Below are 18630 nucleotides of genomic sequence, written 5' to 3'. Positions count from 1 at the left end.
AGTGGCTTGCCTGAGGGGTAACAGATAATTCATATGGGATCATTGACTAGAATCCAGATCCTGGGACACCTGGGTGGCTCAGTGGTTGAGCGTCTTCCTTGGCCCAGGGCATGATCCTAGAGACCTGAGATCTAGTTCCACATCGGGCTTCCTGCATGGAGCCTGTGTCTCCCTCTGTCTGTGTCTCTGTCTGTGTCTGTGTCTCTGTCTCTGTCTGTCTCTCTCTCTCTGTGTGTCTCCCATGAATAAATAAATAAAATATTTTTTAAAAAAATCCAGATCCTTTGATTCTTATTCCAGAGCCCATTTATCACTGCTGGGATGGAGAGGGCAACTTTGAGGTAGCTACTTGTTTTTTCATCCGTCCACTAAGCTATTTTTGATTTATATGTTTATGAACCAGTTCTTCTGAAGACAGAACCACCAGCAGGAATGTTTACAACAGAGATAAATTCATTCATTTTATTCATTCATTAAGTGGCATGTGCTGCTCCACATAGGAGAAATGGATCGCCTCCCTTTATGGAACTTGTGTTTAGTGTGGAGAGAGAGGAGCAGAGACAGATGGTCTAAAGAAAATAAATAGTATGAATAAGTTCATATAGTGATCCATCCTAAGAAGAAAATAAAATGGAAGGAAATAGAGGGTGACTACTTCAGGTTGAAGATGGTCCTTTTGAGGCTTAAATCCTTGCACTAAAAAATGAATGACTGTAAAGAGCCGGCCACGCAGGACTCTGTGGAAGCCCACTCTAGATCAGAGGCAAAAAGCTGAGGCCAAGGCTGATGGCATAATACAGGAGGAGAAAGGCCAACGTGGTTAGAGCACAGCGATGGAAGGAGAAAGTGGGAGGTGATGAGGTCAGCGGGAGGTAGGAGCCTTACCACATCTATGATAAGAAGCATGAATTTCATTCTTAGTGTAAGGGGATCCATTTGAAGGTTTTATAGAGAGAAACATTATTCCTCAATTGATTTTAATTGTTTCAGATCACTGTGACTCCAGATGTGGGAAAATGATAACAGTGAGGCCACCATATTTTGGTCTATACTTTGTGATCTGCAGTGGAGAGTAAAATACGCTCCTCAAATAAGACATGGCAGGAATACAACTGGAGCTATTTAGCATTATTTTGTCAAATCGGTTGGAGAAAGCAAGTTAAAGAAAGGACAGCTGAAACCTGGAAACCCATATATCTGACTGATGACAAGGGGAGGAACTTGCCATCCAGTGATATTCAATACAATTTAAGAATCTAAGAACTTTGACAATGGTCATTAATACTCATGATACAAATTATGATGACAGATCAGTTTTGCAAAAGTCACCATAATGAATCTCAACGAGAACATTAATGTGTTATATTCTCAATCTATCTTATTTTCACATTCTTTGCTACTGACTTTGATCATTCTACTTTCTTCATGACCTGTCTTTGAAGAAATGAAGATGCTCCCCAAGCCATTTGCCTTGTCCTCCAGGGACTCACTTGTTGAAGCAACTTTAATGAGTGTTAGGCCTGACCCTTATAATATATGTGAAAAGACTCAATAAGAGGTAAATATGCATCATTTGTTAGGTACTATGTTAATATTTTATATCTGCCATCCCTTTTATCTTAACTTCAAAATCATAAGATAGATATTCTTCTTTCCATTTTCCAGGAAAGTTGAGACTCAAATGTTTGGCAGGTTGTCCTAGGCCATACAGCCAGTAAATGGCAGAGCTGAGATTTTAACCTAGGAGAGTAAGCCCAAATCATAGATCTTCTTCTTGGGGTATTCAATAAAAAATCTTCCTTGTCAAGAACCTCAGGTAGAGTCCTGCCTGCCTTGAGTAGACCTTGTGAGACCTGGAATATGTACCAATTTTTGGTTGTTATTAATCATCTCCTCATCACTAACAGAAATATTCTCACATATTTTTTAAAACATGGCTAATAATTGGGGTGCCTGGGTGGCTCAACTGGTTAAGTGCCAAGTCCTGATTTCAGCTCAGGTCATAATCTCAGAGTCGAGAGATTGAGCCCTGAATCAGGCTACACACATGCTAGGTGCGAAGTTGGTTTAAGATTCTCTCTCCTTCTATTCTCACATCCCACCACCACCTGCTCTTGCACACACACGCACATGTTCTCTCTCTCTCTCTCCTAAAAGAAAAAAATGACTGATAATTAATCAGATCAGATATTAATGGTGATCCAGGAAACTAGGATTAATATAACATGATAACAGCTCTAAAGTTGTCTTTTATAAAACAATTTTTCAAAAGGCTGCATGTCATGTAAAATCCTCCCCCACTCCTATTACAGTTCAATGATGACAATTATTTTCCTTTTTGTGGTAAGTTAATGCTCCCCTTAACTGGCCCCATGATTTCAGAGGTTGGCTTCTGAGCAGTCATGCTCACATGTACAGATTCCCACAATGAGTAATTCATTTTCTGCTTGACTTTGTAAGTGAAATTATACTCTGACACCATTCCTGTTTGCTGCCAATGAAAGACATTAATGAAACGTGCCATCAGAAGTTTATTTGCAAGGTTGTCTTCTATAATATCCATTGGTCTGAAAATACCGGCTTAGATACTTATGACAAGAATGTGTATTGGGGGTGGATAGGAGGTGGTTACTCCCAATGCGGGCAGGAAATCAAACATATTGTTGGGTCTCCAGACTGAAAAGTCATAATTTTCAGAAAGATCTTAACAAGTATAAAAGAGAACTATTCTCCAATAAAAACTATGTTGATGTTTACATTCTGCCATTGCCTCAGGTCTATGTTCAATAAGTCAGAAATTACTGGAAAGCCTAACATCCTTTTCCAAGGGAAAGTGTCTACATAATGAAACCCATTACTCAGGGTATGGTTGCGGAAGTAAGATGTTCAACATCATGATGAAGTATTTTGGGTACTTCTCTGTTGACTGTCTCTTTGTTCTCCATGCTCTTAGAAAACAAAACCAACCATATTTAAGGAGCAGCCTGTTCAGATGTCCTAATTCAAATACAACTCACCCAAGACTTTTCCAACCTCTTGTGTTCCTATCCTTGCCAATAAACTATGATTTATTAATCACACTAACCTAACCATGGTCAGCCAGTTTCCTATCCAATCCAATCTGCACTCAAGGGTCACCTACACAAGTCCCCGACTTATCCCCCAGTGTCTTACTTCCCGAAGTAAACAACTTACACCTATCATTATGTTAATACAATATGGTGAGTGGTTTGGTATCCTAGATAACCTTGGTTGTTATTACGCATACCCTTCTTGACTACTGCTGTATTCCCAGCAAAAGCATCTAGCACATAATAGAGATACAAAAGATTTATTGAGTAAGTAAATGAACACATCACCATAGGGTAGTTGTTTTTCTTCCAAAGTCATGCAAACCATGTTAAGTTTCTAGACTCAAAATTGGGGAAAGAACCAGTTTTAATTTCCATAATATTTCCTAAGTACTGCTGGGTTTTGAATTAATCTGTTTTCCACTGTTCTTGCACTTTTGGTTTTCCTATCTGGTGGTTGCATTTTTTTTCTCACAAATTGTTGACTACTTATTTTTTAAATGTGATCTGAACTTGAACATGGGCTACTGTTTGGTTCTCTGTGGTCTTGATACATTTTTAGCTTTAATTTTACCAATGGCTAACCTATGACAGTTCATTAAAAGACATATTTTTCTGGGATCTTTCAGAAGTCATTGTCTTCCCTGTAGCTCTAACATAACTTCTTCCAATTAACTTTATTTATCCCCAAGACTGAGTTAGATGGTCTTCCCCTGGTTTCCATCACTTATCACTGAACGATTACCTTCTATTATAAGTGACGATCAATTCTTCCCACTCTGAGCTGTGTGTGTGCTAAGAACTTGTAATCCAGTCATTTATTTTTCTTTTTCTTCAAAACTTAGCACAGTGCTTAACATAGAGTAAAATCGGGGATCCCTGGGTGGCGCAGCGGTTTGGCGCCTGCCTTTGGCCCAGGGCGCGATCCTGGAGACCCGGGATCGAATCCCACGTCGGGCTCCTAGTGCATGGAGCCTGCTTCTCCCTCTGCCTGTGTCTCTGCCTCTCTCTTTCTCTCTCTCTGTGACTATCATAAATAAATAAAAATTAAAAAAAAAACATAGAGTAAAATCTTAATGTAAGCTTGGTAAATAAATGGGTAAACAAATAAAGAATAGCTAGATGATAGACAGACAGAGGTAGATAAAATTTGATTCTGGGAAAATAGGCAGGACTCCCTTTGGAGTCTGACATAAACCCAAAGCAAAATTTGTCCACAGTCAATTGATTTTGGAGTCTACATCAAAAACTGATATCATCAATCAAAGGTAGTATGAGATAGAAAGTAGGAGTCCTGAGGACATCTTACCATTTGCTAAGACATTTTTCCCTTAAGATCTACAATTTCACATACTTTTTGTTTGTTTGTTTAAGTTTTAGAGGTGAGGAAACATCCTAGTTATCAGGAATTCCTTGATGTGGAATTTGAAGAGTCTGATGGAATTCATAAGTTTGCCTGCATTTTCTGAAACACCCTTGGCATGGGAATCTGTAGGCAACAATTATCAAGTTCCTCCCTCCTGCTCCTAACAGACCAGTTCTGTGCTATAACAGAAAGAGAGTCAATTATTGTGTGAATTATTGCAAGATACAATGGGGAAATGGTCATTTTTTTTTCTATCCCAAGTGTCCAATCTTGGTTCTCAGGGCCTGAAGATCATTATTATTAATAATTCCAGACCCTAGGCTAAGTAAGACTGGTATACATTAGCATATTTAATGCTCATGACAGCCCAGTGAGATCCAGAGCTAGTCACATTTTATGAAAATTGGAGTCATGCGATTTCAATTATGCAAATCTGAAATCATTTAATATAAAAATATAAACACAGTCTCACTTTATTTACAAAATTTCAAATACAGCAAATGTCTCTCAATTTTTAAAAGTATGAAGAATTATTGAATTTAAAAGACAAGCCTAGAGAGTTTTAAATAGTATTTATGTTTTGGTCACATGTGGGTGTACCACTTTTGCTGGAAAATCATAATTGTTAGAATGATAGCTAAGAGTTATTGAACACTGACTAAGTATTTCACAGGTAATATCTCCTTTATTTTTCTCAAAAAAATCCTATGTGGTAGGACTATTACTACCCCCATTTTGCAGATAAAGAATAACAGAAGTAGAATTTAAATCCAGGCATTCTGGCTCCAGGCTTAATCAATGCCTTGCCTCATTTTTCAGGATTAGTTTTGAATTCTGTGCATTCTGAATTAAATATAATCTTTAGGAATTCTCCTGTCACATCAAATAAACTTTCCTTGTAAGTACTATATTCTCACCTTTGAAACTGCAGCAGAGTAGTAGAGTGAGTTGTCCAAGGCCCCAAAGCTAATAGAAGTCAAATTAATCTGTCAGGAACATTGGCTATTATGTCTAGATAAGGACACAGACATACCTGGCAGAGCGATCTAAGACTTCGAGTACTCCTGTTTTGTGCTTTCATGGACTCTCAGCTACTCGAACAACGTAGGGTAAGCTTAGCCCACACAATCTCTCATATTCCATCTCTAAGCCTCGTTTTCCTCCCCAGGATCATCCAGATACTAACCGTGTCCTAAATAAAATACACATGCCCTGATTTCCTAGTACCCTATCATATCTTCCAATTAAAGTTCAGACAAAAGAACCCTCTGGGCACTTTCTCTAAGTACCTACATTCTGAACAATGTCTACTCTGCAATTATAATACCATCCTGTCAAACGGCAACCAGAATCAATACAAGTTTGACCCAGGCAAATATCAGGGGGAGCAGGAGTCAGTTTGTAACTAATAACCCTACCGCATTCTTGTTATCAAATTCAGATAGATTTTTGCAGTGCATGTCCTGCCCCATAGAATATATAAAATACATTCTGTCCAGGTTGGCATCAGAATCGACAAAAACTATGCTTTGACTTGTAGAAGCTGAAAATTGAGGATATGGCCTTTTTCTATTTTCCAAACAGAGCTTCACAGCAAGTAAAGCTTTTGTGTGAGGACAATCAAAATGATGGTTGTGCTGGATAACAATAAGCAGTTTTTGCATAGAAGGTGCCGAAACTTTTTGCCTTTTTATACTGATGATATAGATTTAGCATTAATTGACCAGTGTGTGTGTGGTGTGTGTGTGTGTACTTGTGTGCACACACGTGCAACAGAATTATGAGATATAAAAACAGGCTTCTCAAGCCAGATGACCACAGCCTACTAATTATAAATTCCCTTTGGTGAAAAATAAGTTCCTTTTCTTTGAAGAACAAACGATCCATAAATAGGAAAGTTCCTAGCAACCCACAATTCTGTGTCCTATCTCCTGAGTGAATATGGGCACTGAACACCGATTCAAAAAAGCATTTGCTTCTAGGCCATCTGAAGTGGCTACTAGAACTAAGACAAACAAGCAAAAACTCTTCAATCCAAATGCACAGCTCAGTTTCTTCTTTCTTATCCTTTCCATCATCATCATTATTCAACATTGTCAAATTTCTGGTGTAAAAAATTCTGATATATACAAAGGACTTAAGTTAGAACACTCTTAATTGTTTAACACAATAAACTTAGGAATCCCATCTACGTTGTGACCCAAAGAGGTTAAATGACTTGTCCGAGGTCATACAGTGATGGATCTAAGGCTGGAACCAGGAGCCCACTGGTTGCTCTGTCCTATCCACAGCCTTCTTTCTCTGATAGAATGCTTGACACACCAAGTTAGTTCCTGATTTCCCTTGACCTCTTCTTCTAAGAGATCTTTCTCTTCTTGGGCACTCTGAGAAGGCACACAATGAGAAGGGGCACGGGACCACATTCAGAGGAGCCCATGAAGTATAAAGAGATGAAGTCAAGTTAAGTCAGCCAGCAGTGTGACGGGTGGCAGAGGAGCAGCCCTCCCTGTCCTGCTCAGACCACCTGAGGCCTACAGGGAACATGGCTCTTTGAGGGCATATCAAGGAAGTGAGCTGTTTGTTAAAGGTCAACGATGAATCATTTCAGTTTCATGTAAAGGAGAGTAGTTGCAACTGCGTAACTGAAAAAAAGAGAGAGAGAGAGAATGAAGCTCGGAAATTCGAAAGTACTGGAGCAACTGCACAGGCTGAGGGCAATGCCATGACCTTGGGACAGACAGATCCCATTCCTGACCCTGCATCAGAATGGAAACCTGACCACAGAAATTCTCCTGCCTTCCAGCAAACGACCTTCTGCGTGGCCTGGTTTAGGTCACATGTGGAAATGAGGTCTGGCCTCCTGCTTAAGAGTCCCAAGATGAAATAGATGGTGGACAGTTAAAAATAACAAATAGCACACTTTTTAAAATACTTGAATTTTCACCCATATTCTCAAAGACCACACCTATTACAGTTTCAATGTATTCTAAAAACTATGTATTTTTTATTCCAACACATAAACTTAGATTAAAAGAACAAGCAAACATTGGTATTCTTATTTTTAGCATGGGAAAAGTGAGGCTCCAGGATGCTTAGAGGGCCATGGGGGTGGAAGGTGGTAGTCTCTACAATTAAAGCCAAATGCTCTGACTTCCATTTTAGACATACCACCTCTCTCAACTCCATTAGATTATATTGATGGTGGTTGACCATGTCAGAGAATTAAAAATGGAAGTAGGTCACTCCCAGATCAACTAAGAATGTCTAGGGAAAGGATCCAGGTACCAGTCTTTTTATTTTTTTAAGAGCCCCAAGTAACTTAAAAATGCAAACAGTTGAGAACTACTGTTCTAAAAACAAAAACAAAAACACCATCTGAGTGTCAAGCAAAAAATAATTCTTAAACTTGAAATGTTAAAAGTATGCTTATAATTTTTTTTTATGTTTTCCATCTAAATGCTGGCCTATTTCAATATGAACTTGGATTTATACCTGCCGACTCTGCAAGAGACAACAGTTTCTGAAGTTGGGGTTGCTGGGGGCAATCCAATTTACCAAGGAAACCAGCTGAGCCAGGGAACAACATGGAGTGGGGTAGCCCATGGCGAGAATACTATCTACGGAAGGGCATGCTCTCCTGGTTTCCTTAGGAAAGGAATAGCATGCCAGGAGAGCATGCCCTGGTTTCCTTAGGCAGAAATAGGAACCTTATTCCTTTACCATTGGAAAAAGAGCAATTCACTCTTTGCTGGAACATGCACTTATGTAACCAAGACCTCCGTTTTCTGTCTCTGCCACCAAGAAAAGTGTGATCCCTCTAGTTGGGTAGGAGCCAGAAATCAGAGGTCATTCTTTTTTACTTCTCCCTGGTGTCCCTTGCTACCCAAAACATTCTAGTTCTTTTTTACTTAAGAAAAGAAGTATGTGTCAACTGGGCAGTTCCTCAGGGAACTGAGCTAATCTGAGACTCAGATAACAGATTGGCTCTCAATGTTGATGGAAGATGCCATTCCCAGTTCGGTGCTGAAATAAGCAAGAGCAGAACCAGTATTTTCTATCTAACATGCAAAATAATCAGTAACAGTAAATTCTTTTTTGCCACCTAATTTTTCTTGTTTTCACAATACTGCTCTAATTGTGTATCAGCCTTTGCGATATACTTGTTGTTTTAGTGTTGAATTCATTGTTTAATAAAAATAGTTAATACTAAGTGGTTTAAAACAGAAAGATTTAGGAAATTGATGGTTTTGCTCAGAATCTCAGATTCTAACACATGCTTCAGATCACACACCAGATAACACAAGTTATAGTCTGTGAGAGAACTAGGACATTCTTGAGGGATAGACAGGAGATTCTAAACCAAGTAAAAGCGATTTTATAAACTAATATCCCAGAAATGAGCTCATGTCAGTATCTCATCTATCACGATTTAAGCAATTTAAATATGATGATGTCTCGTGATAACTCAAAGGTGTTTTTAGTTATTTATTTTTATTTTTTTGGATATATACTTGTCAAAGCTATTACTCTGGCTGTGTACAATGAGCAGTAATGCCTTCCTTAATGGCCAGGGTCAAATCTAAGGCAAATTTTTGCAATTTAGCCAGTAGCCTTTTTTTGCCTAATTCCTAGTCAGTATTTGGATACTAGCTTAGCAGCGTCTCTTCCCACCAGGCTTCCCTGACACCCATTCCCACTGTGAGTTTCAAACTCTTCCTCTGTACTCCATTACATCCTATGTTCACCTCTTCATGACACTGATCACATTGAACAGAAATTTCCAGTTAAAACTGCAAGTTCTTTGATGCAGGGATTAATTTCATTAATTTATCTGCTTGAAATACATTAGTGCCGTCTATGTGTCAGGAACTGCCCTAGGTCTTAAAGGTACAGTTAAGCAAAAATCCCTGCCCCTATAAAGCTTATATTTTAGGAAAGACAGAGAGGGATATGAAATGTTTGTGCTATGGTAGTGGGGGATGGGGATGGAATTTTGGGTGGGAAAGCCAGAGTACGCCTTGCTGCAAAGGTGGTATTTGAGGAACATCTAAAGAATGTAAGAAAATGAGTCATAAAATTCTAGAGAAAGAGGGTTCAGACAGGAGAAACAGTATATACTAAGGCTAAGCTCTGGGGAGTAGGCATGCCTCCCGGAACAGTAAAGTGGCCAGAAACTTTAGAGTGGAAAGAGAGAGCAAGAGTAGAATATGTCCATTTTAGTGCTGAGTCTCCCATTTAGAAGGTATTAAGTACTATTTGTTGGGTGATTAAAAATAATAAAATTAATAATAAATTTGGCAGGAAACGATGTGATTTATAAGCTGTTATTCTCCCATAGTTAATTTAGTATACTTTCTGGTAAGAAATACTCATTTGCTCCCTCTGCAAAATGAAGATACAATCACAAACCTACTTATATTTTTGGGAAATTGGAGTGTTTTACGAATCAGACTGTCTGAGAGTAGATGGGCTATATTCAAAGATAACCCAACTTTACTCATGAAATTTAACTTCTTTTGAGATAACCTTGACTAATAAGGTGAGTATCACTTTTACTGTTTTAATTTTCTCCCCATAAACTGATCTCTTAAGCACATTACGGTTTTTGGGTGAACACTAATTACTCTTGATTCTCCCTGTTGAAATCCCTCAATACTCCAAAGGCCTTCTCCTGAAGGTCCATTCTCCTATAGATTCTTCCTTTCTGTAGACCTCTGCCCAAAGCAATGAGTTAAAGAGAGTGTTAGTGGCCACAGCATGATGGGATTAATAACGAGGAAAATGCTCCATCTCAGTATGTTAGTAGCTCTGACAAGTCAAAGTAAAAGAGAAAAACATATTTCTCGAGCCTGCCTCCACAGAACCAGTGGGCATAGATAGTAAGGCAGGTTGATATACTTCTAAACAACTACCAGTAAAAGGGAAACATGGAGACCCAGTTCATCTTATCCCTTTCTCATGCTCAACTGGGCTATACTACAGAAAAACCAACCTGATGAGTCAGGCTTTGAATTCCAATTTATTGCTTTACTAGGTAGGCAGTCTTGGGTGATTCCCTTTAACCTATCTTAAGTTCAGTTGTTTGGGGTTTTTTTTGTTTGTTTTAAGATTTTATTTATTTACTTGGCACAGAGGGGGAGGGAGAGAGAGACAGAGAGAGAGAGAACAAGCAGGGGAGTGGCAGGCAGAGGGAGAAGCAGGCTCCCCACTGAGCAGGGAGCCCAAGTTGGGGCTGGATCCTAGGATCCTGACATCATGACCTGGGCCAAAGGCAAACGTTCAACTGATTTAACCACCCAGGTGCCCCTGAGCTCAGTTTCTTTATAAAAACCGGAAAAAGAGAATCTGCATTGCTTGTCTTCCAGGATAGGAATAAGGACCAAATGAAATAATAATATATATGAAAGCATTGGGAAAATAATGAAAGGATTATTAAAAGAAGAAAAACATTCTATAGATTGAAACAGAAATGTGATACAGAAAAAAAAATTGGTGGAGAAAACAGGCAAGTATTTTCCTTGAAAGATTCATTTAACATTATCTGAAAAATAAAAGGTGGATATTATTCTTAGCTAACAGCCAGCTCTCTGGATACCAGATGCTGTCAGCTCCACCTTCAAAATACATCTTCCATCTGTTGCTGTTTCCCTTTTCCAGGGCTATGCAAGCCAGCATGACAGAGCTCTGCAATTGTCCTGAACTGCCACTTTCAAATTTCATTTTCCTCTCCCCCTTTTAATCCTTCCCCCACAAAGCAGCTAGCATGATCTTTCATAAATCAGATTATGACATACTTCTGTTTAAAATCCTCTGGTGGTTTATGATCACACCTAAAGTCCTAAATCTTTATCAGGCTAAAGATCCTACAAGCTCTGGCCTCCACTCACCACTCCAATTTTATTCATTATTTGGGTCTTTGTCTGCCAATATACTTCTACCCTATGGGCTTCTTTCAAGTTTCTTTCTTTTCGAACATACGAAAATTGTACCTGCTGTAGGATTTGTGCACCACTGTCTCCTCTGCCTGCAATTTTTTTTCCTATTTGTGTTTGAATTGCTTCTTCCTATATTCTTGGTTTCAGCCAGAATCCATCTCCTTGTGGAGGCCTCTAGCCACCTCATCCAATGGTACTTCCCTTCCCTAGCCTTTCTCCATCACTCTCTATTTGTAACACTTAAAGTCTGTGAAGTGATTTTATCTGTTCACATTTTATTGTCTGTGCTCCTCAATTAAGTATGAGATCCATGGAAGCAATGGATCCCTTTTCATCACGGAATCTTCTGCTTACGAAATTTTTAGCCCTTTTCATCACGGAATCTTCTGCCTACGAAATTTTTACCTGAAATGTAATAGGTAGTCACTAAATATTTACTGAATGAATGAATGAATGAGAGTAACTGGAAGGCTAATGAATGGTTATGAAGTGCCATTCAAAACTATGAGGTTTCAAATCTTTTAGATGAAATGATCATTCAGCATGAACATATTTCCTGATCTCCTAGGAAGGGAGAACTAGGGGATGTGCTAAGGATGATGATGGCTTGTTTTTAGCATGTATGTGGCATAACAGTTGGAAGCCAGCCAGACACTTGTAGTCAGCTCTTTACAAGTCTGAAATGTCTATCCTGACTTGTCACAAGTCAAGTCATAATGAAACCTGACAACAAAATTGGAAGCCTGTTATTACAACTCACATTTCAGAGAAAATACAAATCCATCTACCAGCTGTGGGCTGGTACAGTGAGGACCCAACCAATCATAAAAATATAAAAAATACATTTTTTTTCTTAAAAAAGCTTTATCAGGGGACCACAGTAACTACTCTGTTGCAGCACCTGAAAAAGAATTAGAGTTGTTTTCAATCATTCTATGAATAACACGACATTTAAAGAACAAGAAAAGAAAGGAAAATGGTTAAATACTTTAAAAGCAGTTTCAGACCTTGGGGATCTTGAAAGCAGAAATCAATTCATCCTCTTGCGCCTGCCTATTGAAATATACATGAATAATAAAAGGACCTGAAAGTAAAAATATAGGTCTATAATTGGACAGATGTCGAGATCAGTCCTAATGTAGTCCTAATCAAATGTAGACAGGGACTACAGTAATTTCATACAGTACAAATAACTTCAAAATATCTAGAAATTGCTAAAGTGCCAGAATTTTACAATTTAATGAACAAAGAAGGAATTTTCTTGACCGAGTAGAGCCACTACAGACTGCCAAAACCAAAAATTCATTCGGGATACTAACAACAACCACCTCTTTAACCCAAGATATTAGGAAGAAATCTGATGAAAACAAGCTAAATAATATGGGAGACCAGGAAAACAACAACAACAACAAAAAACCTGATCCACTCTGGTTTTTTTTTTTTTTTTTTTTTTTTCAGACATCAGGCATAAAGGAATCTTATTCACTCAAGATTGAATTAATTACCTCCCAGAGAACATGTAAGTCCAGGGCTCAGGATACTGCTATTGCTTTTTTTACTACAAAGATTCTGTAGCTATTATTGATATTAAATTTTAAAAACATCAACAAAAACAATGAATGAAAATATTCTGAACAATGAATGAAAGATCCATATTCAAGATGAGAAAATAATGTTTAAAAATACTGTAGGAGGGCACCTGGGTAGCTTAGTTTAGTGTCTACCTTCAGCTCAAGGTCATGATCTGGGGTCCTGGGATAGGAACCCCATATTGGGCTCCCTGCTCAGTGGGGAGTCTATGTCTCCCTCTACCCCTCCTCCCTGCTTATGATCTCTCTCTCTCTCATGCTCTTTCTCTCAAATAAATAGCATTTTTTAAAGTACTATATGAAACTAAAGTAAAAATTTAAGCTACTAGCTTTATAATTCCAATAAAATTTGATAAGTTATAAGATGTATAAGATATGAGGTGAAAAGGAGCTAACAGAGGTGTAGGAAGAGACCAAAAATATAGGCAAGAAAAGAAAAAACTTCCTACTTTTGATACAAATTTCAATTTTGCTTTAGAAGTAATAGAAAGAGGGGCACCTGGGTGGCTCAGAACATCTGCCTTCAGCTCAGGTCATGATCCCGGGGTCCTGGGAATGATTCCCACATCGGGCTCCCCCTGGGGAGTCTGCTTCTTTCTCTGCCTATCTGTGCCTCTCTCATGAATGAATAAATACAATCTTAAAAAAAAAATACGTAGGGCAGCCTGGGTGGCTCAGCGGTTTAGCGCTGCCTTTGACCCAGGAGATGATCCTGGAGCCCCGGATCGAGTCCCGCATCTCGCTCCCTGCATGGAGCCTGCTCCTCCCTCTGCCTGTGTCTCTGCCTCTCTCTCTCTCTCTCTCTCTCTCTGTGTCTTTCTTGAATAAGTAAATAAAATCTTTAAAAAAATAAATAATAAAAAGAAAACTGATATTGTAGGAAATCAAATCAAGGTGCTGAGAACAAGGAGAATTAGTAAAAGAAAGTATTAATTGCAAAGATGACAGAGAACAGAAAATAAAGATTTAATTAATAATTAATAGATAACTATAGTTCCCAGAGAGAATAATATAACAAGTAGAGTGGGCATCAACAATAAAACAAAGAAACAAAAAATAGAACTCAAACTGTGGAAAGTCTTAAAATCAAAAGTGCCCACTTAATACCAAAATTAACTGAAAGAAGGTCCAAATCTAGACATTTCATGATTAATATTATTAATGAGGAAAAAAGTTATTCTATGAATCTACTTGAGGAAAGTATTGCCTATAAGGGTTCAATACTCAGATTATCCTTATGTTTTTTTCTTTTTCAACACCAGGAAGCATGAGGGATATATTATAGACTTCTGAAACCAAGTGTATGTGCCCCAAATGTTTTACTAAAGTATGTTTCATATGAGAAGACAAATGTATGATTCTGGAATGTCTCAGAAAATACATCACCTATGTATTTGAATGTTTAAAGCTGTAGTGCAAGAAAGCAACAAGTGAATAATAATAAGGCTCAAAAGTTGACAAGTTATAGAATCAAGATTTACTCATAAGCATAAGAAGTTAAAATAGTAAGCCTAAATATCTGTAGAAATAGCATTAAAAATTGAATGTAAACTAACTATTCAATAATAATACACTATCTAAAATCCTGGATTTTGTCAACTCTAAAAGCAAATTAATTAAAGTTTACTTATTAAATCTTAAACAGGAGATGTCAGGAACACTATTTTATTGTTTAAGAAATAATATTATTTAGAGAAAATCAAAATGCAATAAATTTCACATATTTAAGGAATAGAAATTAGTTAAGTTCTAACATTTGAATATGACTCTGTAATTATCACCACAATCAAGATAATGAGCCATTATCCCTGAAAATTTCCTCTTGTGCATTTGTATTTCTAACCTCAGCCCCTTTAATCCTCCTGCTTACTATAACTATAGATTAGTTCAAATTATGTTGATGTTTATATAAATAGAATTATACCATATATATTGTTTTCGAGATTCATTCATGCTATAGTGTGCATTAATAATTTGTTTGTTTTTGCTTGGTTGTATTCCATTGGTATGAATATACCACAATTTATGTACCTATTTATCTGTTGATAAATATTTGGGTTGTTTGCCAGTCTTTGGTTTTACAAACAAAGCTACCATAAACATTGTTGTACAGGTCTTTTTTTCTTATAGGTATATTTTATTTATTTTTTAATGATTGATTGATTGATTGATTCAAGAGACACAGAGAGAGGCAGAGACATAGGCAGAGGGAGAAGCAGGCTCCCTGCAGTGAGCATGATGTGGGACTCTATCCCAGGACCCCAGGACCACAACCTGAGCCAAAGGCAGACACTCAACCACTGAGCCACTTAGGTGCCCCAGATTATTTTATTTTAGAGGGAGAGAAAATGAGAGAGAGAGCATGAGTGGGGAGAGGGGTAGAGGGAGAGAGAGAGAATCCTTAAGCAGGCTGCATGCTGAGCTCAGAGCCCATCATGGGGCTTGGTCTCATGACCCTGAGATCATGACCTGAGCTGAAATCAAGAGTTAGAAGCTCAACCAACTGAGCCACCCAGATACTTCATGCAAATCTTTATGTAGATATTTGCTTTTATTTTTTCTTGGGTAAATACCAAGACACAGAAGGACTGATCATATGGTAGGTGTGCTTAACTTTATTAGAAACTTCCAAACTGGGGATCCCTGGGTGGCTCAGCGGTTTGGCCCCTGCCTTCGGCCCAGGTCGTGATCCTGGAAACCCGGGATCGAGTCCTGCATCGGGCTCCTGGTATGGAGCCTGCTTCTCCCTCCACCTGTGTCTCTGCCTCTCTATCTCTATGTGTGTGTGTATCATGAATGAATAAATAAAATCTTAAAAAAAAAAAAAACCTTCCAAATTGTTTTCTAAATTGGTGGTGCCATTTGACATTCTTATCTTAGCAATATATGAGAGTTCCAGTCCCTCCACATCCTCATCAGGGAGGTCTTTCATTTTAATTTTTACCATTCTAATAGGTGGGTAGTGAAATAGTGTATACTCCATTTAATTTCCCCTGATTAATGACACTGAGCATCTTTTAATGTGATTTTTTGTGTCATGGGTATATCATTTTGATTAAGTGAAATATTTTTAAAATATTTTCAAAATATTGGAATACTTTACTCATATTATTTTTTGTTGTCCTTTTATTAAATTTAGAGGGTGCTTTATATTGTCTACATAAATCTTTTTAATATCTTTTCAATATCTTTTGTATCTCTCCTTAATTTGTTCAGTGTAGGTAATGAAGTAACTATTTTGATGCCCTTGTCTACTAGTTCTAACCTCTCTGTCAGTTCTGGTTAGGTTTGAATCAGTAGTCGTTTTTCCACATTATAGACAATGACATCTGTCTGTAGACTTGGTATCTTCTTATTTGATGCCAAATAATTTTTATTGGATATGACTTTGTTGGATAATGGATATTTTGGTATTCTCATAAATATTCTTAAGCTTTGTTCTGGGACAAAGTTTAATTCCTTGGATGTAGTTTGAACCTTTCTATCTTGCTTTGAAGATTGTTAGATGGCACCAGAAAAGCAGTGAGCCTAGGGCTAATTTTCCTGCATTGTGGAGGCAAGAACTTCTGAGTGGTCTACCCAATATTCAAATGAATTATGAGATTTTCCAGTCTGGGCAATATAAAAATAGGCACTGTTCTTTGCCCTATATGAGCATCAAGTACTGTTTCTTCTATTTCTTACGTTTGTTTGTCTTTTGGTGTGACAAAACTGGATTTTTTTCCAACTTCATTAAGATATAAGTAACAAATAAAAATTATATACATTTAAGGCATACAATGTGATATCTTGATATACATATACATTGTGAAGTTATTGCCATAATCAATCAAGCTAATTGATTTATCCATCACTTCACATAGTTACCTGTGTGTTTGTGTGTGTGTGTGTGTGTGTGTGTGTGTGTATATGGTGAGAATATTTAAGCTCTACTCCATTAGCAAATTTCAAGTGTACAATACATTATTATTAATTATAGCCAACTTGTTATAGATAACAAGGTTGGTAAGTATGTATAGATAACATATGTTGGCAAGGATATGGGATAATACACTGTGGTGGGAATGTAAATTGGTATAATCATTATGGAAAAAAAAAACATGATAGCTCCTCAAGAAGTTAAAAATAGAGCAACTATGTGATCCAGCAATTATGCTTCTGGGTATATATCCAAAGGAAATAAAATCACTATCCCAAAGAAATATCTGTGCACCTATGTCAACTGCAGCATTATTCACAATAGCTAAGATTTAGAAACAACCTAAATGTCCATTAATGGATGCATATATAAAAAAAATTTATGTATATATACAATAGAAACTATCGAGCCTCAAAAAAATGAGGAAATCCTGTTTTTGTGACAATATGAATGAACCTAACAGATATTATGGTAAGTGAAATAAACCAAACACAGGAAGACAAATAATGCATGACTCACTTATATGTGGAACCTGAAATTATTGAACTCATTCATGGAAAAAGAGAGTAGAATGGTGGTTACTAGGGGATGGTGGTGGCAGAAATGGAGAGATGTTGGTTAAAGGACAAATTTTCAGTTATAAGATGAATAAATTCTGGAAACAGAATGTACAGTATTGGTAATTATAGTTAATAATGTATTGCTTTCTTTTGCCCCATAAAATGATTATTTCCACAGCCTCTAGTAGTTTTCCTCACATGCACTCATCAATAGTCTACAGAAAACTTGAGGCATCTCTTTACAGATCTCACTCCATGCAACTCTCTCCTATCCTGTAGTCTGTCCTCTGAAATATAGTTGTCTTGTCTCCCCCATTTCCCAACTCTGTCTTCTCAACAAGTGAAATCTCCTGGACTCTGACTAGGATCTCCTACCCTGTCCCACAGCTTGGAAACTCTAAGGGCACTATCAATCAAAAGGCTAATAATAGTTTTTTTCCCATATCTCCTTCTAGAGTTACTATCCCTTATTATTACATACCCATTGCCTTGAAAACTATTCTTTTATATATTTGTCTAGTTCTTTTTTTCTTTTATTATTGCAGCCAAGGGATTAACTATTATTTCATATTAGCTGAAAGAAAAAGTCTTAAAACTCACTTATACTTGATGACAATAAACAAATACATACATAAGATTCAGTAATACCTTTTGAAATTATAAATAAAACCATTTGCAAAATTTCGATAACTAAAAAAAGTCATTTGAGAAAAAAAGAAACCCATAAAGCATTAGACAAAACAAAAATCAAATGTAAACATAAGACAAAGAGAAAAATAAGTTTTACTTAAGACAAATGTAAAAAGGTTAAATATTCTGTTAAAGGAAACATTTCTTGCGATGCCTGGGTGGATCAGTTGGTTAAGTGGCTGCCTTCAGCTCCATTCATGATCCCAGGGTCCTGGGTTCGAATCCTAAATTGGGCTCCCTGCTCCAGGGTTGTCTGCTTCTCCCTTGGCTTCTCCACCCTTACCCTCCCACTGCTATCCCCTCTCTCTCTCTCTCTCTCTCTCTCTAATGAATAAATAAAAATCTTTTAAATAAATAAATAAAAGAATCACTTCTTAATTACCTACTATTTATAAAAGACAGAGCTAAAAATAAAGTGACTCTGAAAGGTAAAACCAAAAGATGGGCATAGATATATAAAATGAAAAGAAGCCAAAGGCAAGCATGAGTGATAGACATAT

The sequence above is a fragment of the Canis lupus genome, chromosome 23, assembly GCF_011100685.1.
Source record: "Canis lupus familiaris isolate Mischka breed German Shepherd chromosome 23, alternate assembly UU_Cfam_GSD_1.0, whole genome shotgun sequence".
Taxonomy (NCBI): domain Eukaryota; kingdom Metazoa; phylum Chordata; class Mammalia; order Carnivora; family Canidae; genus Canis; species Canis lupus.
This window is presented reverse-complemented; position numbering follows the sequence as displayed.